The sequence below is a fragment of the Neofelis nebulosa genome, chromosome 1 (genome assembly GCF_028018385.1).
Source record: "Neofelis nebulosa isolate mNeoNeb1 chromosome 1, mNeoNeb1.pri, whole genome shotgun sequence".
NCBI lineage: Eukaryota > Metazoa > Chordata > Mammalia > Carnivora > Felidae > Neofelis > Neofelis nebulosa.
The window spans coordinates 168,849,485-168,875,592 of record NC_080782.1 but is presented as its reverse complement, the minus strand read 5'-3'; the positions used below and the strand labels follow the sequence as shown (position 1 = coordinate 168,875,592).

Sequence of the window (26,108 nt, the reverse complement as noted above, 5' to 3'; positions counted from 1 at the left end):
CTTTCCATCATAAATGGACTCTTGAAGAGTCCAGAGAAGTTGATTCTTGAACAACATGGAGGTTGGGCTGCTGGCCCCCGCGCACTCGAAAAATCTGTATGTAACTTTCCCCCCCAAACCTAACAACGGATAGCCTACTATTGACCAGAAGCCTCCCTGACAACAGAGTTAATGAACACATCGCTTGTATATCTATTATGCATTGTATTCTTATAAGAAAGTAAGCTAGAGAACAGAAGTTAGTAAGGAAGTCAAAAGAAATGAAAATATATGTACATTACTTTTCCATATTTACCAGCCAAAATTCTCCCGTAAGTGGACCCAGGTGGTTCAAACCCATATGGTTCAAGGGTCACCTATATGTGGAAAACACTGAACATTCAGGGGCATTGCAAGTGCTTAGTAAAAAAGTGCTTAATGTTGTTACTCTTATTATTACTTCCTTCATCGAGTATGTATGGGGCACTACTATTTAACAGGCATTTTGCTGGCCTGAGCCTCTTCCCCAGACAGTAGTAACAAAGCCCAATGCATTGATAGAAGCCTGCAGGGGCTACACGATAGGTGGGATTGGAGATTAAGTGGAAAATGTAGCAAATCTGTAGCCCGAGGAAACACATCAATCAGGAAAATTGCTGCTAACTGCATTTTTCTTTCATTTTGTAAAATACCTGGTGAGATAGGCAGTGATCTTTTGCAAGTCATTTTAATATTACATTTAATAATAAATGTATTGTGTGTGGTATTTCCCGGTTTGTGTATTTTATTTCCCTATCAAAAACGAGTATTTGTATTTACTCCGGTTAGGCCTTATTTCCATGGCATTTTCAAGCCAGCTTCTTATCACAAAACTGTAGCCTTCCTTAATGTCTTCCCCAATTAACCAGTTGGCAGGATTCGTTTTTTGCTCTAATGGTTATGGCTTTTGGTTATGGCTTTGTCAACATGTTATCTTTTCCAGAAAGAACCACAATAAACTGAATGAAAAGTGAAGCATCCCAATTCGAGGCTCCCTCCCCATTTTCTTCTCAAAGACATACTCAGAACAACTACTTGCGATTCATGAATTTTCTGGAATCTAGATATTTGCATTATCAAGATTTCAAAGATATGAATGAAGTCTATTTAAACTCGGTGTACTGCGATTCATTTTAGTAGAGATGTTGGCATAATATATATAGTATTCCCTCAAGCAGAGGGCAGGATAAAAACGCTTATTGAGCTGAGCTGCAGGAAAGTACACAAGGATTTATCTAAAGGTCAGTGAATGTCCTAAGAAATGTTGTTCATAACTAAAAGTAGTTACTATAATGAAGTTAAAGGTTTATACCTAAACTCAGATTTGAAAAATACTTTGTTTCTCTATAAAATCTTCTTCATTCTTGACTTCCTCCTCTAGGAGAAAACACAGAGTGGGGTGGGGGTGAGTGAGGGTGGGAAGGTTGTGAAGCTTAAATTCACCTGTTTATAGAGCTCTTTGCTTCCTCTATGTCCAAAGGGTCCACATTCTCATTTGTCTTAGGCACCTAGAGACTCAAGTTTACCCGGAAGTGACCTGGCTAAATCAGGGTATGATTACGGTTTTACAAAATGGCGGAACTGGTTTTCCAAGCTTTTGTACCATTTGCAGCCCTCATTTGTTGTGCTTGAGAGTTCCAGATCCCTCCCATCCTCCTCAATATTTCCTACCGTCTGACTTTTTAATTCTAATAGCTGTTTAGTGGTACCCCATTTTGGTTCTAATATGCATGTCCTTAATGATTGATAATATTGAGCACCTTTGTATATCTACTTTGGAGAAATACTTCAATCATTTTTAAACTAAGCTGTTTGTTGTCTGATCAGTGAGGTTTGAGAGTTCTTTATGTATTCCGGACCCAAGTGCTTTATCAGATATATGATCTGCGAATATTTTTATTCCTAGTCTGTGGGTTTTTTTCTCTTCGTTTAAACAACTATTTTTCAAAAGTAGACTTTTTTTTTTAGCTGTGATAAAGAACAATTTATTGATTTGTTATTTTACAGGTAGGACTTTTGGTGTCATATCTGGAAATAACTTTTCCTAACTGAAAAACACTAAAATAGGCCTCTATGTTTTCTTCCAGAGGATGTAGAGTTTTAGAGTTTATATTTGTGTCTCTCATCCATTTTGAGTACATTTTTAAATGGCCCAATGTGTGGATTCAAACTCAGGTTTTCTGCATATAGATACTCAAGTGTTCCAGTGCTGCTCCTGAACAGTTCCCTTTCTCCACTCCATTGTCTTTGCATCTTTGTGGAAAGTCACTATATGTTGCCCTTGTAGATATGTGTCTATTTCTGAACTCTATTCCCATCCAGTGGTCTATTTGTATGCCCATGCACTGATCCCACACTAACTTGATCACGTCTCCTTCAGCTCAGGTCATGGCAGTGTCACCGGGAAACCAAGCTGGTGCAGACCTGAGCCCAGGCTGCGTGGTTGCTTTCTGATCTCTTTCCTCGCCCCCCCCCCCCCCCCACAGCCCCGGATGCTGCTGGGTGCCCCCTTAGTATAAGGAAGCATCCCGGAGCAGCCTGGGCCCAAGGTGGTTCCTGCAGAGGGAGGTCTCTCCCGCTCCTGGTCGCCATGACACCTGCAGTAGCACGCTGGCACCCTCTGAGTCCTTGTCCATCAATAGCAGCTGGCCTATGTCCCAGAGCTCTGCCACTTGCCCGGGAACTCAGGAGAAGCCTCCGCCCGGGCAACCCAGCGAACTTCCATTGAATTAGCGGCACCTCCACCTTCCACACCAAGAGGTGAGTCTTCCTTCTAAGTGTGCTCTTCTGTACGCGGTATCCTCCAGACTTGTAAGACCTTCTGGAGTTCTCTCTTCGTGCCTTTTTTTTTTTTTAAAGTTTATTTATTTATTTTGAGAAAGACAGGCTGTCAGAGAGAGAGAGAGAGAGAGAGAGAGAAGAGAGCGAGAGAGAGAGAGAGAGAGAGAGAGAGAGAGAGAGAGAGAATGCAAAGCAGCCTTACACCATCAGTACATAGCCCGATGCGGGACTTGAACGCACAAACTGTGAGATCATGACCTGAGCTGAAATCAAGAGCTGGACACTTAACCAATTGAACCCACCCAGGCGCCCCTCTGTCTCCAAGTTTTGGCTTCCCCTCCTATGGTTGCTTTATATTAATATTCTTTATATTATATAAATAATATATATTACTATATATAAAATTACTTGTGTTAAAATCCTCTTTACCTTGTGGTTTCTGTCTCCAGATTGGATACAGACTGATCCGAGCTTTTCCTATCCTTCTACTTTTATCCAATATTTGCCTTTATATTTGCAGCACATCACTTGCATTCATTGTATAGTCAGGTCTTGCATTTTTATAATTGACAAATTTGGGGGTGTTTAGACCACTTACATTTAATATGACTAGTGATATTATCAGGTTTAAATCTGCCTTCTTGTTACTTATTTAATATCAGTTTTCCTTGTTCTTCCTTACCTTTTTTTCTTTTTTTGACTATTTTTAATGAACTGAGTATTTTTAAATTATCCCACATTATCTCATTTGTTGGTTTATTAACCAGCCATAACTTTTTGTTTTTTTGTTTTATTTTGTTTTAGTGGTTGCTTTGGGTTTTAGAATATCCACATTTAACTCATCACAGTCTATCATTACATGACGATGTATGATTTCAGGGACAGACAATAAGCTTAAACAGTAGATTTCCATCCCTCCCCTATCCAGCTTTGTGCTATTTTGTGATACATCTCACTACTTTTACATTTTTACAAACCTTAGTCTACATGGTTAGTATGTTTGCTTAAATAATAAATCACCTTTCAAAAATTTAAACAATAAGGAATATTTAATAGCTTTGTATCCATAGTTACCATTGCAGGGATTCTGCATTCCTTTGTGTAGATTCAGATTTCCATGTGGTGTGATTTTTCTTCTTCCTGAAGACCCAGCTTTTACTTTCCTTATAGTGGAGATTTATTAGATATGGAGTCTTCTGGATTTTGTCTGTCTGAAAGTATTTTGCCTTTGCTCTTTGAGAGATTTTTCACTGAATATGGCATTCTATAATATAGAATTCATTGAGCATAGAATTTAAAGAGATGATCTCACTGTCTTCCCACTTTCTCTCTGATAAAATATCCACTGTCAACCTTATTTTGTTTTGTTTTTGTTTTTCCAATTTCCCTTTAAGATCATCTCTTAATCTTTGGTTTTAACTAATTCAGTTATGCAGATGTATTTAGTATTCCTCATGTTTATGAAGTTTGACTCCTTTGAACTACTTGGATTTGTGAGTTTATAATTTTAATCAAATTTGGAAAAAATAAGCCTTTTTTTTCCCAAATATATTTTTTTCTGTCTTGCTTTCCTCCTTTGAGAACTCCAATTACACGTGTATTAGACTTCTTTTCTTATTTTTTTTTAAGTTTATTTATTTATCTTATCTCTCTCCGTCTTTCTGTCTTTCTCTCTCCCTCTCTCTGGGAGAGAGAATTCCAAGAATGCTCCACACTTTCAATATGGAGCCCAATGTGGTGCTCAAACTCACAAACCATGAGCTCATGATCTGAGCTGAAACCAAGAGTTGTATGCTTAACTGACTGAGCCACCCAGGCATCAGTATTAAGCTTCTTGAGGTTGATCTCACAATTAATGGATATTGTCTGTTCATATATTCTTTCCTCTCTCTGTTATTCATTTTAGATACGATGCATTGTTACATCTTTAAATTCCTTAACCTTCTTCTGCAGTATCTAGTCTATCATTAATCTCATCCAGTGTATCGTTCATCTTAAACACTACAGTTTTCATTGCTGGAAATTCAATTTGAGTCTCTTTTATATTTTCTTTGTGTATATTTTATGAGCATGTAGGATACAGCTATAATAATTGTCAGTGTTCTTACATTGTGATTCTAACAGATGGGAGTTCTGGGTTGGGTTTCATCAATTACTCTCCAGTTCAAGTCACGTTTTCTTGCTTCTTTACATACATATCTCACCCATATCGATGCAAGACTTTGTGAACTTTACCCTCGTAGAGACTAGATCTCCTTGAATTCCTCGAAATATTATTGAATATAGTTCTGGGCTTCCGTTTACTTGGAAAGAGTTTGATACTTTCATGTTTTCCTTTAAAATTCGTTATGGGAACCAGAGCAGTTTTTGGTGTAGAGCTAATCGTTTCCCACTAATGAGTCAGGACGCTTCTCCGTACTCTATGGATGCCTTGTAAATATGAGTTTTCTGGTCTCTCTGGTAGGAGCAGGCACTGTTGCCAGCCTTGCGTGAGCTCCTAATCCTGTTCTTTCTAATCACGTTGAGTGATCCTTTCCACGGCTGCAGGGAGTTTCTTCACATACAGATGCTGATCAGACCTGTGCTGATGCTTTATGGGAAGCCTTGGAGTTCTCTCTGCACACCTCTCCCCTGTGCCCTGTGAATTGTCTCTGCTTTGGTCTCTCCTGACTCTCAGTTCTGTCTGCTCAAACAAGGGAGTGTACCCAGCTCTGTCTGGGTTTTTCCTCCCAGAGCCATGGTCTTCTCACTCCTTCAAGGCAGTAAAACAGGACAATTGTAGGGCTCAACTTACCTGTTTCCTGTCCTTCCGTGTGTTCAGTTTCAATTGCTGCCATAACAAATTAGTATAAACTTAAAGACTTACAGCAAAACTACTTCTTTTCCACAGTTCTGTAGATCAGATGTCCAGACTTAGTGTGGCTCAGCCGATTCTCTGCCTACAGTCTCACAAAGCTGCAATAAAGATTCTGGCAACACTGAATTCCCTTCTCGAAGCTCCAGAGTACAACCTGTTATTTGGCCTAGTCATTTATTGCTGGCAGAGTTCATTTTCGTGTGGCTGTAGGACACGGGCTTTTCTCAGTTTCTAGATATCTGCTCATATATCCCGGCCAGTATCAACTTCAAAGCCAAGTTTGGTGTGTCAAGACCTTCCAGGCTTCTCCTGTCTGTGATCTCGCCTCTGGCCTCATCTCCTGCCTCTTCTCTTCTTTTGCAGCCGTACTCTTATTGACTCTTCTGCCTTCCTCTTCCATGATTACTTTGGGATCCCCTTGATGGTCCAGGATGACTGCTCTGTCTCCAAGTCAGCTGATTAGTAACCATAATGCAATTCACAGAGTTCTTCGCAGCAGGGCTTGCTTACATCATCTGAATGGATATCCAGAGGGTGGTATTCTCAGAGCGTCCTCCTTAGAACTCCGGCTATTGCACTTAGAATCACTGACGTGTTTTGGTCCGATATCCAGTGCCTTGGAAATCATTGTGTTTTAAAATTGAGCTGGTGTTTTGTTTGTTGCGGATGGGATTGAAAATCTATTTCCTGCTACTCCATTTTGGACAGAAGGTAATAATATCAATGTTCAAGCTTTCAGTGTTTCTCTTACCTCTGCCTCTCCACGAGGCTGTCTATGTGCTACTGTAATAGGTAGAGAAGGGGCTGTTGGCATGACAGAAGGACCTTGTTTTGTTCTTGAACTTCTACTTATTTCTAACACACAGCACCTGGGTGAGTCTGATCCCTGCCATCTTGGTGCCTGTGAATACACAGCTGGGCTTATTGATTGGGCTGCCATCATAACACCTGCCATGAAGTGCACCTGGGTGGCTCAGTCGGATAAACATCTGACTCTTGATTTCAGCTCAAGTCATGATCTCAGAGTTCATGAATTTGAGCCCCACCTTATCGGGCTCTGCACTGATGGTGTGGGGCCTGCTTAGAATTCTCCCTCTGTCCCTGCCCTGCTCTCTCTCTCTCTTTCTCTCTCTCTCTCCCTCTCTCAAAATAAATAAACATTAATAAATAACATCTACAGTGGAAATCCATAGGCCTGGCCCTCAACTCTAATGCAGAATTTGCCACACACTCTGTTTTCTATGTCCTAATCCTGGTTTTCTGCCGGAGAGCAGTAACTCGGAATAGACACAAGCCCCATCCCTCTTCTCCCACCACAGAATTCTACAATTCTACCTCTCCACTTGGAAGAAGAAACTTCTGGCTATCCTGAAAGCCACCCAATGGCTATGGATAATCAAGATGGCTACCTTACAAAATCTATACTTGAACTTCACTTTCCCAGTGCTGGGCTTAGTTCCTACATTATTTTTCTAGAACATCAGATTGCACGTTTTCTCTTGGATGCTTGCAACCTGCCCCAGGCAACATCTGCAGAAGACAGACACACCCAGATCTTGGGATTATGGTGTCATGTTCCTAGTCTGTGGGTGCTGCCTTCAGAATTCTTCACCTTTTTCACCAGTCCTAAAATCTTACCTTGCTCCTAACCTGAACAGAGAAAGAAGACTTTCTGCTTTGTCCTGAGTAGATTTCCTGGAAAAGTCTTTTTTCTCTAGTACTTCTTAATGATAATTTAGGTTTGCTAGGCTTTTCTTCTGATGTGGAAAGAGAAACCGAAATAAAAATATGCTGGTTAACTTATTTTTATTATTATTTTTTTTTGTTTATTTTTGAGAGAGACAGGGACAGAGAGTGAGTGGTAGAGGGGCAGAGAGAGAGGGAGACACAGAACCGAAGCAGGCTCCAAGCTCCGAGCTGTCAACACAGAGCCCAACGTGAGGCTCAAACTCATGAACCATGAGATCATGACCTGAGCGGAAGTCGGACTCTTAACCGACTGAGCCACCCAGGTGACCCAAAAGTATGTTGATTAATTTCAAATGCACTTAATAGAATGTCACAAAATAAAATATATAAAATTATAGTCACATGTCAGCAGATCGATGCCTTTCTGTCCTCTCAAAAAATATCTAAGGCAGTTCTCCAAGTAGATCAAGGCTTGTAAACTAAATACAGACAATGGCTAAAATGTCAGAAAGTTCATGGAAATAAAGGGGCACAGGGGATGAGTTGACCTGTTCCATCCTGAATTACCGATTTGAGACAGCAATAGAAAGGAGAGAAAATAAGGAGCCCCCAGGGGCAGAGGTTTCTGGCAGAGAGTTTTCAGAGGAAAGTGTAGAGATCAGAGAAGTAGGCTCCAAAGCAGGTATTATGGTCATTTAGAAGACAAATGAATGAAAACAACTATTTTTTTAAGTCAAACAAAGTACACTCTCATTGTATCATGGATACAGTTCCCTAAATGTTTCTATACTTTTCAACACTTCTTGGGAATGTAACCTTGCCACAGATGAATTACAACATAGGAGCAGGAACCCAATGTTATTTTGATTATGTATTTATAGCTAGATCTAGTTGATAGTATTAACATAAAGTTAGCTATCTTCCCTCCAAAGAGGCTCCACTGAAATGCATGTGAATTTTTAAAATTCCATTTATTCAAAATAATTAATATGAATTTACCAAAATCTGATACATATACATACACACATACATGCATACACATTAAATAATTTCAGGTCACACACAAAAAGAGAAATGGAAAATAGCAGTAAATTAATGGGGAGAAATTCCTAGCACACAGCAATAGTGTGGTGCTTTATTCTAACTGAATGGAGCCAGGTGAACAATCTAAAGAATGGTGTCATGACCAAATTGATCCACATTGAAGAAAAGAGAAATTTATTAGAGCTCAGGGAAGTCGATGCTAGACTTTATATTCTTCCCTATTTTTAAATTCCAAAGCCAGCAAAGGGGGATTTAGAAGCAGGCATCTTGGAGACTTTTTCCCTCCTATTATCAGTGGAGTATGGTTAATCCCTTAGAACAACACAAATAAGTTTGAAAGAACTACTTGGTTTTCTAACTCTTTCTGTGACAGTAGACATTCTATTGTCTATTGGCAAAAGTCTTTAATAACATTTATCTTTTGACCTTTTATCCATTTGCCCTTTGAGTTTCTTCGCACCAGCCCTGTGAATCCATGTGCTACAGAACGATCTAGTAGGTATTTTCTCTGTAAATCAAAGCCACCGCGAAACAAATCAAAAGTACAAGACTTTACTTTTTCTGCAAGCTTCTACAGACAACAGGCAAGCATAAAGATGTAAGTGTGCATTGTAGAGTCAGGGTATTTCTTCTTCATTATTTCCCTTTTTAGTCACTTATATTTGAAGAACATCCACATCATCTCAGAACACAGAGCTGTGTATCGAATCACTAGGTATGCAATTTACATTTATGCTCAAGAAGGTGGGAGAAATTTACTCTTTCACTTAACTACCAAGCAAATTTGAAAGAGACTGTATTAAGTGGAATGAGCATAAACTGTTAATATGTTCCTCTTTTTCTTTTTATTATTCTGTCAAAAGGATAGAAAAAACCCAGATGCAGTACTGGCTTATTTCCAAACTCTGTCATCAGATTAGTATTCAACTTAATGTTCAGGGGTTTAGCCATTATAATTAATCATCCCCTAAGTGCAGAAAGATACTTAATACTCTGTCCCTACTCATTATTTAGATTTTTAGTTCTGTAGTGAAGGGCCTCAGAAAAAGATTAATTAAGTCAAACACTTTGGGGTTATTCTTCCATCATTGTGCAGAGGATTTACATACATAACTGGCATTAGTTTTGGTGAATATTCCTCCCATAATTCCCTAGAATATCAATGACTGCCTAAGTGAGTTTGTCTAGCAACAAAATACACGCCCGAATTACCCTAATGAGTGTTTCTGATATTCTGCTTTTATTATTTACCTTTTTTTTTTGTACTGAAGTAATAACCAAACAGTTTTCACAATTAAGGCAGAATTTCATTTTAGGAACACTGAGAACATATTTTAGCTTGGAAAATGACTAACTCTATAACCAAGTTACTTCCATATATCGCTGAATCTCAATTTGCTCAGCTAAAAAAAAATGATGGGTTAAAATTATAATCTCTAAAATTGTTTGTAATTTAAAAATACCATATTTTGCTATGTAATGTATTTAGATCTAAAATGAACCTTATATATTAGAAATTCAGAAATCAGGAATTTGTTACTTGGCATGAAACAAACAGATTACCGATTTTAATTTTGCAAGTGCAGATTGCAAAAACATAAAATCTGTCCTTCCACATGAAAAGGCAAATCTTTTGTCAATATTTCGTATTCCATTTATGAAATGTAGCCTTACATTGAAATGACACAGAGACCGTCTCACCAAGAAGGGAAGGATCCATGCTATGATTTGAGACCTCAAATTTTCAAAGCAAACTTGAGAAAGAAGAACAAAGCTGGGAATATCACACTTTCTGATTTCAAATATATTAAAAAGCTGTAGTAATTAAAACAGTATAGCACTGACATAAAAACAGATACATAGATCAATGGAAGAGAATAGACGGCCCAGAAATAAACTTCACATATAGTGATCAATTCACATAATATCAATTATTTTCAACTAAAGTGCCAAGAATACTCAATGGGAAAAGGATAGTCTCTTCAACAAATGATGTACAGAAAATTGGATATCCACATGCAAAATAATGAAATTAGACCTTTGTCTTACACCATACACAAAAATAAACTGAAAGTGGGTCAAAGGCCTAAAGATAACTAGAACTTAAACTGTAAAACTATTAGGAAAAAACATAGGGGGGAAAGCTTCATGACATTGGTCTTAGCAAGGACTTCTTGGATGTGGCATCAAAGGAAAAGCAAAAGTAGACCAAAGGGATCACATCAAACAAACAAAGAAAAACTTGTGCACAGCACAGGAAATAATCAACAAGTTGAAAAAAACAACATAGGATTGGAAAAATATTTGTAAACCATATATCTGCTAAGCAGTTAATTTGCAAAATATATAAGGAATCCTACAGTAGCAAATAAAGAACTCTGTTAAAATGGGCAGAAGACTTGAATAGACATTTCTCTAACACAGATATACACATAGCCAAAGGTATATGAAAAGATGCTCAACATCACTAATCCACAGGGAAATGTTCACTTCACTGCCAACAGCTGTGGCAATTTTCCAAAATCCAAAATATGTATATGTATGTTATAAATATACATATATGTATAAGTATGTTATAAATATACATATATGTATAAATCTGTATATGTATATTTATCTATACCTGATATATATAAAATATATATATATATATATATATATATATATATATATATATATCTCAGGAGGAGGATGTCGAAAAATTAGAACACATGTGCATTGTTGGTGGGACTGCAAAATGGTGCAGCCACCATTTAGAATATATATATATATATAGTGTAGAGGTCACTCAAAAATTAAAAACAGATCTAGCATATAATCCAGAAATCCCACTTTTGGGTATATATACAAAATAATTGAAATCAGTTCCAAAGAGATATCTTCACTACGATGTTTATTACTCCCACGCAAATAATGCTGTAATAAACATGGAAATGCGGATATCTCTTTGACATTCCGATTTCAATTCTTGTATATGTGTATGTGTGTGTATAAATATGTGTATATTTTATTATGTGTAAATATATATTATATATTTATTATATATACATTTTATTATATATATTATATGTATTTATATACACATGTATATATGCATATAATCACATTTGTACACATATGCACACACACACACACACTGGAATATTATTTGGGCTTTAAAAAGACAGAAATCCTGTCATATGCAACAGCAGGGACAAATCTGGAGGACATTATGTGAAGTAAAATAAGCCAGTTACAAAATGGTAAGTATTGCATGGTCCCACTTACAAGGGATATCTAAAACAGTCAACCTCATAGAAAGAGAGCAAAATGGCGGTTGTCAGGGGAGGAGAAGTGGGGAGTAGTTCAATGCATGTAAAGTTTCAATTATATGAGATGAATAAATTCTATTGATCTGCTCCATGACAGTTGCTGTTGTCTTGTGTATTGGGAAATGCGTTCAGAGGGTCGATCTTGTGTTAACTATCCTTACCACAATAATAAAAAAAAAAAAATCACAAATAAGAGAGGCACAAACAGCTTAACTAACATTCTAACATTCTAGTTCTATATTCCTAATGTTTCTCTGTTATCATGTTATTTTTTTCAATGTAGTTCTTCATCCAGAATAGTAATTCTCCTTATACTCTAGGACTTATATCGAGTCACTCAATGAAACAAAATCAGTCTGCAAAACCCATACCATAAGAGAAGCTGACCCTCACATATATTTCTCCTTCTATACCTTTATTCACCTCTATGGACACCATTTATCAAAGCATAAAACATACATGGGATTGAAAATGTTTAGATTTTACAGCTGTGTCTGTATTTTCAACCAGATGCATGCCTTTTTTTAAGCTTCTAAAGGGAATTCCAGCTATGGTTCACTCTTGAGTTGTTAAATCAAAAATCAAAATATAAATCAATATTATGTTAAATATGTTAACTTTTAAGCTGTACATAGATGAAATAAAATGTTATTTTTGTCTTCAACTCAAATTTGTATTTTTTAATGTTTATTTATACTGAGAGAGAGAGAGAACGGGGAAGGAGTAGAGAGAGAGGGAGAGAGAGAATCCGAAGCAGACTTTGTGCTGTCAGTGCAGAGTCCGATGAGGGGCTCGAACTATGAACTGTGAAATCATAACCTGAGCTGAAAGAAATCAAGGGTTCGATGCTTAACTGAATGAGCCACACAGGCACTCCTCAATTCAATTTTTTAAATGTTAGTCTCTTAATTCACCCTAGTCTGTCTAGAAACATCACTTTTGCCTATGTCACTAAAGATCCTGGATAACTCTCTCAAATGGAGTTTTTCCCAAGTAGAAAATCACGGTTAAGGAACTTATTAGACAAACTGCAGGTATTGGTGGTTATGTATTTAGTGTATATTTTTCTTTCCCTTTTTTTAAAATTTATTTTTAACATTTATTTATTTTTGAGAGACAGAGAGAGACAGAGAACAAGCAGGGGAGGGGAAGAGAGAGAGGGAGACACAGAATCCGAAGCAGGCTCCAGGCTCTGAGCTGTCAGCACAGAGCCTGATGTGGGGCTCGAACTCATAAGCCAGGAGATCATGACCTGAGCCAAAGTCGGACACCTAACCAACTGAGCCAGCCAGGGGCCCCAAATGTGCATATTTTCCTACTTACCTACAGCGTAAGCATTTGGATGCTGTGACCAAATGTTACATTTCTTAGATATTCTACTGCAGGAGTTGGCCAATGTTTTTTTAGTATGGGCATCAATAATTAATATTTCCATATCATCTCTGCCGCAATAACTGTTTCTGCCATTTTAGAGCAAAAGCACTACAGACCACATACATTAACAAGTGAATGTGGCCATGTTCCAGTAAAGTTTTATCTACAAAAGGAAGTCACTTTGGTCTGTGAACAATTGTTTATTGATTCTTTCTTATGAGCATACAGTAATTCATGACAGAAATGGACTTAACCACAAAATCAGCATAAAGTCTTTTATTTAAACATTTTAAATATTTATTTCTATTTCAAGGAGAGAGAAACAGAGCGTGAATGGGGAAGGGCAGAGAGAGAGAGAGAGAGAGAGAGAGAGAGACACAGAATCCGAAGCGGGCTTCAGGTTCCAAACAGTCAGCAGGACTTGAACTCTAGAGCCGTGAGATCGCGACCTGAGCCGAAGTCAGACACCCAAACAACTGAGACACCCAGGCGCCCTGAAAATCAGCATAAGGTCTTGCGTTCTGACATTTTTTTCTGCAACATTGTTTTTCTACCTTGTTATCATTGATAATCTAAGCAGTACTATTGGCATTTAAAGCCATGCAGACCCTGTCAACAAAATTTTATATATAAGCTAATGTCTGTCATACAAAAATACAAACCTGTAGGATAAAAACCCAGAAAGCCTATGGTAGTAGCAGAATCTTGGAGCGCAATACTTCCAATTTGTTTGTTTCCGTTTTCCCAAACTACTCTTATCTATATTACGTTTCACTTGATAACAAAAATCCTCATTTTAATAATACAATAGATGAGATTGTACTACATGGATCAGTTATGCATGAAAGTTAATACAGATATTCATGGTTCGTACTCGGAAAACCTTAAAAATACGCAAAAGAATAAGAAAAAATACTGGCTGTGTTCAAAAATGATGCACCGTGCAATTATTTTAGCTGATCTCATTCCAGTCTGTGGTATCATATCACAATAATCCTAGGACTTTAATCATTTTTATCAGTTGAAAACTTGTTCCGATTTTCAGCATGCCTGAAACACTATTTGAAGATATTTGTAAGATCACACAGTAGCTTGTGCTTCTGGGTCCTTAATTCTATAGCTTGAAAGGTGTTTTTATTGTTCTTATTGTGCAAAACAGCCTCTATGGAATACTGATTTGGCCTTCATTTATGAATTATTTGGTTAGATCAATTGGAACACAAAAAGTTACATCAGAAAATATTACTGTAAAATAATATAAACAATAAGCTGAAATACATTTTTAAATGTTTTTCTATACCATTATAATTTTCAGTGTATTAGAGATATAATTATGTAGTGAGGAGTCTGTGCTTTGAAAAAAAATACATCTACATGTTCTTATTTTTATTTTTGGATGTTTACTCGTATATGTATGCCATCATTTCAAAATATTTGTACTGGATATTGATTGCTTGCTTGGAATTCAAATTTTTAGGAAGAATGTCATAAGGAAACTTCCTGATTCTAAGAAAAGCATTTCTTTCTTTAATGGAAGGAGGATGGGTCTACGTATCTCTTTTCATTCTCCAAGATTTTTTTTTCAGGACACTAGAAAATAAATCTAGGAATTAACATAATCTACTACCTATGGTCATTTCAGCACTTGAGCCTTACGTAAGAATTCAACCTGTGCGGATTTCAATGGCAAAATGAATTATAAGAATATAGCAATACAAATTTGATTAGCATAAAAGGGTTGAAATATTACTGAGAATTCGGATGCTGCTCTCACTTTACCTCTTGCCTGTGTTTGTTTTTCCTCCTGCATGTGTCTCCAGCCACTGCCTTCTCCTTGTTCACTGGCAATCTGAGATCTCTTCTGTTTGTTGTTTAAATGATAAACGTGGTTACCAAGAGGGACCGTATTTACCTGTCCTCAGTTTCAGCCGCTCAGAAGGATACTGATTCAGAATCTCAGGTACACATGCAGATGATCTCAGCTTGTGTCACTTCTGTACTAATCAGCTGTAGACTGTGTGGGGACGTGACAAAGGTCACCTGCTTCTCATATACACATGGATCAACGAAGGTGGCTAGTCACCAGATACGGTGCGTGGCAAAAGAATGGTTTGTGCAAACAGATAAAAACACAACAGAAGAAATGACAGGTGTTCCCTCACACAGCATGCATTCTTTTTTTTAAAAAAAAAGACATTTTAAATCTTTGAAAACTCACAAACAAAAATATAAGTTAAAAATCATAATTGCCTCCTGGAAGTACATCCCGATAGTTTATGTATTGGGTAAAGAAACAGCCTGTTTCACCATAAAATTTACTGAGGAATTTCATGACGATCTTTGCAGACTCCTGAAAAATGATGGTATAGCTTTTCTCATCTGACTTTCTAGTGTTATGGATGATGTTACTGCATTTCTGAGCATGAGAAAACGTCTTTTCATTTCTGTGCGAAATCTCATTTGTTAATAATACACATTTCTTTTAGTAACCAAGTAGATATTTTTGTCATTGTTTTACTCACGTTTCTGTAATCATGTGTGCAAGTCGGGTTACTGTTTCCTTCATCTCAAATCAGTGACAGGAGAGTATTTCCTAAAGGATTTCACTGGAATATCGGACTCCTTGGGTCCGAGGTCGGTTTTAGTCATCATCTTATGTAATAGCATTTGTTTCAGATAAACAGCTCCACTCCTGCCCCGCTTTTCTCACTTTGCTTTCGAGGTACAATTTTCACCTGTTTTTCCTCTGGCTTAATGGCCCCTTCTACCTCCATCCCCTGGTAACCTAGTTCCATCAGACACGGGATGTGGCTCCTGGGTTCTCATGTTTCTCTGCACTCGTCTTTGGTAAGACCACCCAGACTTTTGGTTTCAGCTCATTTAGATGTAGAAAATTCCAGAATTTGTGTGTCCCACCTGGTCCTTCCTTATGAACTGCCCACTATATCTAAGACATCTGCTAGTATATAATGACAGTATATATTTTCTCTTTTCTTTAATCCCTCTGCATCTCCCAGAGGAATAGTGATGCTGAGCAATTTTTCAAATACCTGTTGGGCATTTGTATATCTTCGCTGAGAAAATGTCTACTTGTGTGCTTTGGCTATTTGTTTAGCTGAGTTATTTTCCTCCCTTGAGTTGTAGGAGTTCCTTACGTGATTTGAATATTAACCCCTTATTAGATGTACGCTTTAGAATAGTTTCTCTCATTCCACTGGTTGTCTCTTCACTCCGTTAATTGTTTCCTTGGCTGTGCAGATGCTTTTTAGTTTAACGTAATCATATTTGTCTACTTTTTGCGTTTATTGCCTGTATTTTTGGGGTCATGGCCAAAAAAAACCATTGACCTGACCATCGTTAAGACGAATCAACATGTTTTCCCCTGTGTTGTCTTCTAGTGGTTTTTTGGTTTTGATCCAACAGGGATGGCTCACATTTCCATTTCTTGTGTTATTCCATTGATTAAACTTTCAGACAATGATAAGGAATAATGCCAATGACAGGAATATTGACTTCCTCCTGGTATGTCACAGACAAGGAAATAGAGGGACAGACAGCTGAATTAGTTTTTCATGACCACACTGCCTGTTTGTCACCAGCCAAGAATGAAATCTTGCTTATTGAGCTCCAAACTACTCTAACTGTAACAAACTCTTTTTTTCCTTCTTTTGTACAATGCGCTTCTTGTAACGGGTTACAGACTATGAAACTCACAAGAATTCCTGTTTCATTTTCAAGAAAGAGTAAAGGAGCTTTTGGTAAAATTATGTGACAGTTTCACATTTTCATATGATCGTGAACTTCCAGGCAAGTATAGAATTCCTCTCACAGTCGACGTGTACATTATCTCTGTTTATTTGGTTTAAGCTCCTATTTTTAAATGAAACAAATGGTAACAAACATGTATCCCTTATGCAAGTAAGTGTTACAATCCTAGCTCCATTCTGCCTTTGAAATGTGATTTCAGATAAAAAAAATAGATTATTATTTTGCAGGGAGCAATTACCCACGTGAATGGCTTCTCTAACCCCGGTGAGCCTGCCTTACACAACATGAGGAGGAAAATGAGAAAACTCACCATTTGAGCCTGTGAAGCTTCTATACAAACATCTTACTTACTGATGGTTAAGTTGTGGTTTTGATCTCATCGTTTCTTCCCATGTCAGATAAGACAATAGAACCTATTTTATTTTTGAGGCTTTAACATATCACGAAGACACGGACATCTATTTCATTTATAAGACAATATAATCTAGTTTTCATGATACTTTAAAAGTAAGTAAATTAAGTGGAAGTCAATATGATTAAGCACAAGTCCCAGCATAGTGGCTGACAAATATTCGACTTCCAATAAATTTTAATTCCTTTATTTCCTTTCTTTTGAAACTTATACAAGATTTTTAAAAGAAGAAAATCATTTTTTTTTAAATCATTCTGTATCCTGAAAGGTAACAGATATTTAAGATTTCCACTTGGCTGGAAGTTTTTGAAGATGGAGAATTGAACAAACTTATGTTTTCAGTTTGTATCTATAGGTCCAAAGAGCTTGGGAAGATTTACTTTCTAAATAGTTTTAATCTCTGATTGAGGAATACAAATCACAATGAAGATGCAGAGGATAAACTGCCCTTTACTTCAAATCCCTCAAGCTCTCAGTAAGCACTGTTCTCAGGGGAAAATGTGGAATTATTCACGTGAAAATCGATTTAGTAACGCCCGTGTGAGACTTTTTTTTTTCCAGAAAATAAGAGTCATATTTGAAAATATAAGTTAGGTTTGAGCTCCAGGAAATTTGTTTATTTGTTTATTTATTGAAGTATAGATGACACACAGTTTTATATCCGTTTCTGATTTACAACATAGTGACTTGATAATTTTGTACATTACACATTGCTCACGGCCACATGTATAGTGACCGTCACCATACAAAGTTATTAGAGTGTTACTGGCTACATTCCCTGTGCTGTGTTTTTCGTGCCCATGACTTATTTATTTTATAACTAGAAGTTTATACCGCTTAATCCCCTTCACCTGTTTTTTTCCAGCAAAGCAGTCACTATGGAAAACCACATGAAGGTTCTTCAAAAAATTAACAATAGAAATACCATATGACCCAGTACTGTCACTGCTAGGTATATACCCAAAGAATATAGAAGCACTAATTCAAAAATATATACAAACCTCTAGGTGTATCGCAAGATTATTCACAATACCCAAGATATGGAAGCGACCTGAGTGTCCAAAGATGAATGGGTAAAGAAGATGTGTGTGTGTGTGTGTGTGTGTGTGTGTGTGTGTGTATGTGTGTGCATGCGAGTCTATAATGGAATTTCACTCAGGAAAAATGTTTTAAACCACTTTATGAAAATATTTAGCTAAAAGCATGTTATATTTATTACTAGAACTCTTGTGTTGAATGCTACATGAATTACTTTACATACACACACACACACACACACACACACACACACATACTAAGTATATATATCATATGAGTAAAGAGAAACCGTAAGTGAGTTTGTAAATTGCCATATACTGTGCCAGAAATTATGGAGTGTACAAATTACTGTAGTAAAACCAAAATTACTTTTCATAAAACTGGGCACATTTTGAAATAGATCCTATTAATTAGTTAAACCAAACAAACAATTAGCTAGATGCACAGAGCTGTGTTTCACATTTTAATCATATATCCTATTTGACTGCATTAACTACTAAATTAAGTTAACAATGGATAGTTAGGAACACTATGAAGATGTTGCAGTCCTCGATAACTTGTTCAGGAGACTATGAGCCTGTATGGCCACGGGCTGTGGGGTGTCCTTGTAAAGGTTCAGAGGAAGGCCTCAGTGAGATAACGCATCTCACTAATGGTCTGGCTTCAGGAGACGTCAAATATAACCAGGTAGAATATAAGGCATTAGAGCTACATTGACAGTTAAAAATCGTTTCCAGCAGGTAAAGATTTCCTTGGCTGAGTATTTATCATAGTATTTACTGCCACTCAAAGATGATTGTTTACTTCTTAGTTTATCACCAGTTAAGAAATGTAGAAATGGTTTGTAAATATTTGACATCTGGTAACATTCTTAATGAAATCCACACATAAACTTGAGTGTTCAAGAAAAACATGGGTTTAGTTTTTTTAAATTGCAAAAAAAAACAAAAAAACAAAAAAAACAAACATTCCTATCTCATCACTACAGGTGTTTGTTTTCAGTTTGCTAAGATATTTTCTTTATTTGTCACTGGGATAGGAGGGGTGACTGGGAATTTTCTCTCTTAAAGAAAAAAAAAAGGCACCATTCTACAGTAAAATCAAACCAGTGGAACAGCTCTGTGGTTCACTCTGATAATGAGGACAGACACGTCAATCTGATAACAATTATAAAGCGGAAAAGAGAATATATGAGGTAATTTGGTGATAAAGAATATGCTGTGTCATTTAGAATGTTTTGTGGAGATCAAGGTAAGTTTTCAATTATGAGGGGTTAGTGTATGTGTTTGAGTATGTGCACAAACTTTTACAGAAGGATATGAAGATTTAAGTTTCAGAAAATAAGGCATCTAAAATATAGATGCTTATAAGAGACTCTTAAAAACTGAGAACAAACTGAGGGTTGATGCGGGGTGGGAGGGAGGAGAGGGTGGGTGATGGGTATTGAGGAGGGCACCTGTTGGGATGAGCACTGGGTGTTGTATGGAAACCAATTTGACAATAAATTTCATATATTGAAAAAATAAATAAATAAATAAAATATAGATGCTTATTCTCTTTTGTTAAATTAAGAAATATGTATTTTTAATTTTTTAATGTTTCTTTGTTTTTGAGAGAGACAGAGCATGAATAGGGGGAGGGGCAGAGAGAGAGGGAGACACAGAATCTGAATCAGGCTCCAGGCTCTGAGCTGTCAGGACAAAGCCCGACACGGGGCTCAAACTCACAAGCTGTGAGATCATGACCTGAGCGGAAGTCAGATGCTTAACCGACTGAGCCACCCAGGAGTCCCAAGAAATATGTATTTTTATTTTATTTTTTTTTTTTTTAAATTTTTTTTTTTTCAACATTTTTTATTTATTTTTGGGACAGAGAGAGACAGAGCATGAACGGGGGAGGGGCAGAGAGAGAGGGAGACACAGAATCGGAAACAGGCTCCAGGCTCCGAGCCATCAGCCCAGAGCCTGACGCGGGGCTCGAACTCACGGACCGCGAGATCGTGACCTGGCTGAAGTCGGACGCTTAACCGACTGCGCCACCCAGGCGCCCCAAGAAATATGTATTTTTAAAGCACTCAAGTCCAAAATCCAAGCAGTTATACCAGTTAACTGAAGCAGGCTTCAGTTAAAGCCTGAAGGCTGAGCTTTGTGCTCTCACCTTGAGGGCAGGTGAAGAGCTATGAAAACAGTGGCTGGAACAGAGTCATGTTGGAATTTCTCCTCAAAAACCATAATAGCAAAACCAACACCTCACGGTGACACTCACGACACGAAACCAGGAAATGAGAGGAGAGGGTACAAATGCCTGGCAACACAAGACTTGAATGGTACCAGCATCTCTTCAGGAGGAAAGAGGGACAAGCTGACACGTGATGGATGCGAGCAGTGGAGATGCCCCAACTTGCCACCAGGCGTGCGCTGGAACATGGGCAGGACAATTTGAAAAACTCTACTGAAACTATACGTATTTTTTTCATATGCTAAATTGTGGCTAAAGAACGTGAGTCCATGATTTAAGATGATGTCACGTGAACAATCTGATGTCTATGAAGTCTGCAAAATCCCTCTACGACAGAACCCTACATCAAGGAGAGACTATCTGAAAGAAAACCTAAATTTATTAGAAGAACGACAGGGGCAAAAGCAGGGGTTGGGTGTGTTTAAAATAAACAAAGGAAACTATTAGAAGATTTCAAATGGTAAGGGACCATAACATTAAAGAACTGATGGAAATTACAGGGAAGGCATTAGAGCCACGAGCCTAGAAAAACTCTTTGCACTCTTTCTTCCTCAAATACCATGAAACGAATTTAATGTAGAGAAAGAAAAAGTAGCACAACGCAAATGATCACAATTAAATACCATGCGCTTCCTTTTTTAAAAAAGATATATTGAGGGGCGCCTGGGTGGCTCAGTCGGTTAAGCGGCTGACTTTGGCTCAGGTCATGATCTCACGGTCCATGGGTTCGAGCCCCGCGTCGGGCTCTGTGCTGACAGCTCAGAGCCTGGAGCCTGTTTCAGATTCTGTGTCTCCCTCTCTCTGACCCTCCCCCGTTCATGCTCTGTCTCTCTCTGTCTCAAAAATAAATGTTAAAAAAAATTAAAAAAAAAAAAGATATATTGACATAGAATAATGACCGTCTAGGAAATGGAAGCCCTCCAATGGAAGAACAGATGTTCCAAACAAGCTAAAATAAATTAGGAAAATGATAGAAGATAGAAAGCAATACCATAAGCCCAAAATAAAAACTCAGAAAGGAGATGGTAACATATGGAAAAAGGATATGAAATAAACAAATAACAGTATTAACTGGGCACACAGATAATTTCTTTAGATTAAAAAAAATTAAGCAAAAGGAGACAAGCCTTTTAAAATCAAAATGAAATAAAGAAAGAGCTAAAAGGGATCCAACTGAAAGTGACTGGTATAGAATGGATGTAGGGACTGTCCAATAGACCTATAAAAAATGACCTCAAACAAAAACCAATGCAAAAAAACAAAAGTGATTTCTCAAAAAGTTCTCAAAAGCAATCTAATCGATCAGCAAAACCCCACTCAGCTGTCTTCTTCCAGCACATTCTGGGGAATCATTGACTCAGTAAGTACAGCACTGAGTTTCCTTCCGTGTTGGTCACACTGCAGTGAAAAAAAAAAAAATAGCGTTCCATCCTTTGTGAGTCTCTTGCCTACTGCTGATGTGCTCTCATTTTTAACTCTCTCTGTAAATATTTGTGTCTTTCCAAGCATGATGATTTCCTCAGATGTGTCTGAGATAGCCAGCTACGGGCGGCCAAAGCTACTGCTACTTGGAACACTCCACAGTATGAGAAAGAGCCCAGGTTTGGGTTTCAAAAACACTTGGGCTTAAACCTCATCTCTGGCTCATACTCAACATATAACTTAAGTAAGGAACTTAATCTTTCTAAGCCCCATTTCCTCAGCTATAAGAGGGCTTTAATGATATTTTACTCCATGGTTTATTGTGGGGATTAATGGGGCAGCATATGAAAGTGCTTTGTAAAGTAAGAGTGCCCCACAGGTTTAAGGTTACAGGACCACAGAAAACGTCCACATCAAATTCAGTGTGTCTGGTATGGAATTCATCTAACAGTCATTCAAAAAGCATTTATGAGATGCCTGTGAGCCCCCGGGCCAGTGCTGGTGGCTGCACTGCCTCTGACGACCCCAGTACATCTCCTCTCCCATCCTGAGACTCATAATTTTGCCCAGAGTGCTTCATGCCCCCATCTATGTATTTGCAAAATCTCAGTGACACTTGGAGTCATTTCTTCTTCCTAATTGTCAATATCCAGTCAATGTCCTTCTGGCTTTCTGATGTTTGCTTCCTAAAGTTTCTGAATCTCTTCCAACATTTCCTTTCTTATACTTAGATCTGTTTAAGGAAACCAAAAATCTGGAACTTGGGCAATGTGCAATTATATTTGAAAATTGCCCCACTGTGTTCAAAATTAAGCAAACATACTGTAAGTCTCTATTTTCACCAAAAAGATGCTAGAGATTATAGAGTGACTTACTTCAATGTACTTAAAGAAAATAAGCAGTAGAACAAGCTTACAGTGCTTTTAAGGTCAAAAGTCTATGGCACAATGAGCTGGCTAAGAAGCCCATATATATATATGCTATATATATATATAGCAAGAGGATAAACCAAACATTAATACAGACAACTTTACTTGATGAGCTAAAAGAGAATCCTTTATTTATTTATTTATTTATTTACTTACTTATTTTCATGCAGAAGGTGAAAACTGATTCAGGGAAAATAGAAGGAAATAGATACTTCACTTTTTCTGTGCTTGACAGATATACCAAAGTTAAATAAGACTTCTCTGTGGCATAGAGCTTTCATGAGATTCAAAAACTGAGGAAGATGGGTGAGAAGAAGTTCTCTTTAAAATCAAGCAGAGTTGTCAGGGCGCCTGGGAGCTCCGTCCAATAAGTGTCCGACTCTTGATTTTGGCTCAGGTCACGATCTCAAGGTTTGTGGGTTCGAGCCCCGCACTGGACTATGCGCGGACAGTGAGGAGCCTCCTGGAGATTCTCGCTCCCCTCTCTCTCTTTCCCTCTCCTACACTCTCTCTCAAAATAAATAAATACACTAAAAATAATTGAACCAAGTTGTTAAACATCTCTTATCAGAACTTAGTGGAAAAAGGGAAATTAGTCTGGTCACATACACAAATGCACACATGCATGCTATCTTTTGCACTAGTGGACATAAGTCATCCTAGAGATTTGTTGGGGGTGGATACAAAGACCATACTGCCTCCCACCTGCTTTTGCCTGAAGGGAATGAGTCCCAAAAGAACCATTCAGAGATGGTTGGAATAGCTCCTACTAGAATGGTTCCCAGGGTATCTTCATTCTCTGTATAGATCACATTCTGGAGTTAATAGGAGTGACAGGATTAATAACAATAACAATAACAATAACAATAACAATAATAATATTAAAACAGCAGCATCGGGAATAATCTACAGTTTTCCACTTAATGCAACAAAGTTGTTGAGTTCCCTCTGACTGAAAAGTGGAAGTTTGCTTGATTCAAGCCACCTTGAAAAGGTCACAGTCTGGGAAAATATAAATTAACCAGACCGACCTCTGGGAGTAATAGAGAAAGTCATCAAGAACTATAGCCAGCTAAGTAGCAGGCCTAGATAATTTCACAGCTTATTCTACCAATTATTTAAGAAATATAATAAAATGTAATTCATTTACTATGGCGAGTGAATTATCTAGGAGTAAACATACCAAGAGATGTGATATATTTAAATAAAAATACTTTAAAATCTCGCTCTTCCTGCCATGAAGAACTGAAACAGAAAAAAAAATAAAACAAAAAAATAAAAAATAAAAAAGGAACTTCGTTGTTTAAAAAATGAAGTTAAGATTACATTGCTATCACAAATAGCTCAAAAACTTACTGAATAGATTGATACCCTTTTCTGAAGCCAGACCTTCCCAATCTCCAAGTGATGGCAGGTCACCTTGCTCTTCATGTGGGAAATGTCATAGTAGAAGGCAATGGAAACGATCTCTTCCATGGGTCAGTGACTTCAAAGATGTCAACAAGGAAAAAAACCCCAAAAACCAGCGGGATGGAGAGAGAACCATCGCTTCGAGCTCCAAAACAACAGGGCCTTTGGAGAAGTCAACAAAATACACACATACAAAGCCCTCAGACCACTCGCTCTGTGTCAAGGAAGTTAAAGATACTAGAATCTTCTGGGGAGGCAACCAATGGATCTATAAATGTGACTTAAGTTCAGCAAGGAACCTTCTGACATTCGTGCTACATCTGAACTATAGCCAAAGAAAATTTCCTTTGAGGGGAGATTTTAACTCCGTTGACTTGGAAGAAGTTTCTTCTCCAACTGATAGCGGAATGGACAAAAGAGACACCTCAACAGAGTGCCTTTCTCTTGACCCAGAAGAGCTAAGGAAGGCTAAGTCATAAACAATACTCCTGCTACAGAAATGTAGGTGGAGCCAGCCCTGAGCTTTTCAGGAACAGACAATAATGCTGAACTGAAGAGAGCCTTAGCTTTAGAAACCTGTGAGAAGCAAGATATAGTGCCAGACATGGACAAGTAGTTGGGTTCCCCAGAAATCCAAGTAGAAAACATTGAATGCACATGGAAATCTAGATAAAGTTAAATTCATTGAATATTACCTTCATAAGAAGAAAGAAGGGTCACAGTTATAAAGTTGCAGAAGCCAGAATTAATGATGGCAAAAGTATTGAGCTAGTGGGGGCAGACATCACCCTTAGTAATTCTGTTTCCCAGGTAGGTGATTCATCAGCTGACAGCAATAAAGAGCCAGATAAAAGCTGGGTGAAAGAGTGTCCCTCCCACAGCACATGGCCTTCTTCTGCCTACAGAAGCAAATAGGAATAGTGTCCAGGCACCTCTTTAGAATCTCTTCTGGATCACAACTGTCAAGGTGCACAAATGGATAGTAAGTCTGAAATTCAGTTTTGGCTACCAGAAAGAATTCAGGTACCTACTGAAGATATACTTCTTTCAAAAGAAGAGAAAAGCAAGACTCCACTCACCTCTCTGTGCATTAAAGTAGGAAAGCCAATGGGAAAATTCCTTGTCACGCACACTGCAGCCGTAGTCCAGCAGTATGGCAAACGAAGAAAGTAGCCAGAGTATTGGTTTGCTGTTTCTCTGGAGAGCCTGTGTTAACAGCTGTCTGAAATATAAGAAGGTATCCTGTGCCCTGCTCCAGGAAGAGATGTGTAGTCTTGGGCTGCCCTGCTCTGGTCAGTGGAATAAGGAGTCAGAGAATCAAGTGGTGACGAATGAGAATTCCTAGAAATAGTGCGCCCTGGACTGAGATTCTTTATCCATTTGAAACATAAGTTTTTAATTTGAAAAATGAGTCATTGTGGGTACTAATTGATGAGATTCCAAATGAACAAACACTTAATGAACGCATACATCCTGGCATGTGCTGGGCCAGTTCTAGGTAAATAAGACTGGGACTCTGCCTGGAAAAGCTTATGAAATCTGATGAAACAGTTTCTACCACTTTCTTGAGACTTAATAGGATTCTATTTCATAGATTTGGATAATGTTCTATGTAAAAAGAACAGTCATCTTATTGTTCTTAATACTAAGAGATTATTTCCTAATTTAGAAAAAACCAATAATTGCTGTTCATATGAAAACTTTTCTCTTTTTTATAATTAAAAAATAGCTCAAAAACATAGCACAAATAAATCACAGATGAATCATTCTTTTCAGTATCAATGAAAAATATCTCAAAAAAATATTAGGAAACTGCA

At 37.7% G+C, this 26,108-nt stretch overlaps 1 pseudogene; it reads left to right on the top strand.

The window, feature by feature from the left end:
* Positions 1-55: 55 nt before the first annotated feature.
* On the top strand, positions 56-25,506 carry LOC131489142 (nuclear receptor coactivator 7-like; annotated as a pseudogene).
* The last annotated feature ends 602 nt before the right edge of the window (positions 25,507-26,108 follow it).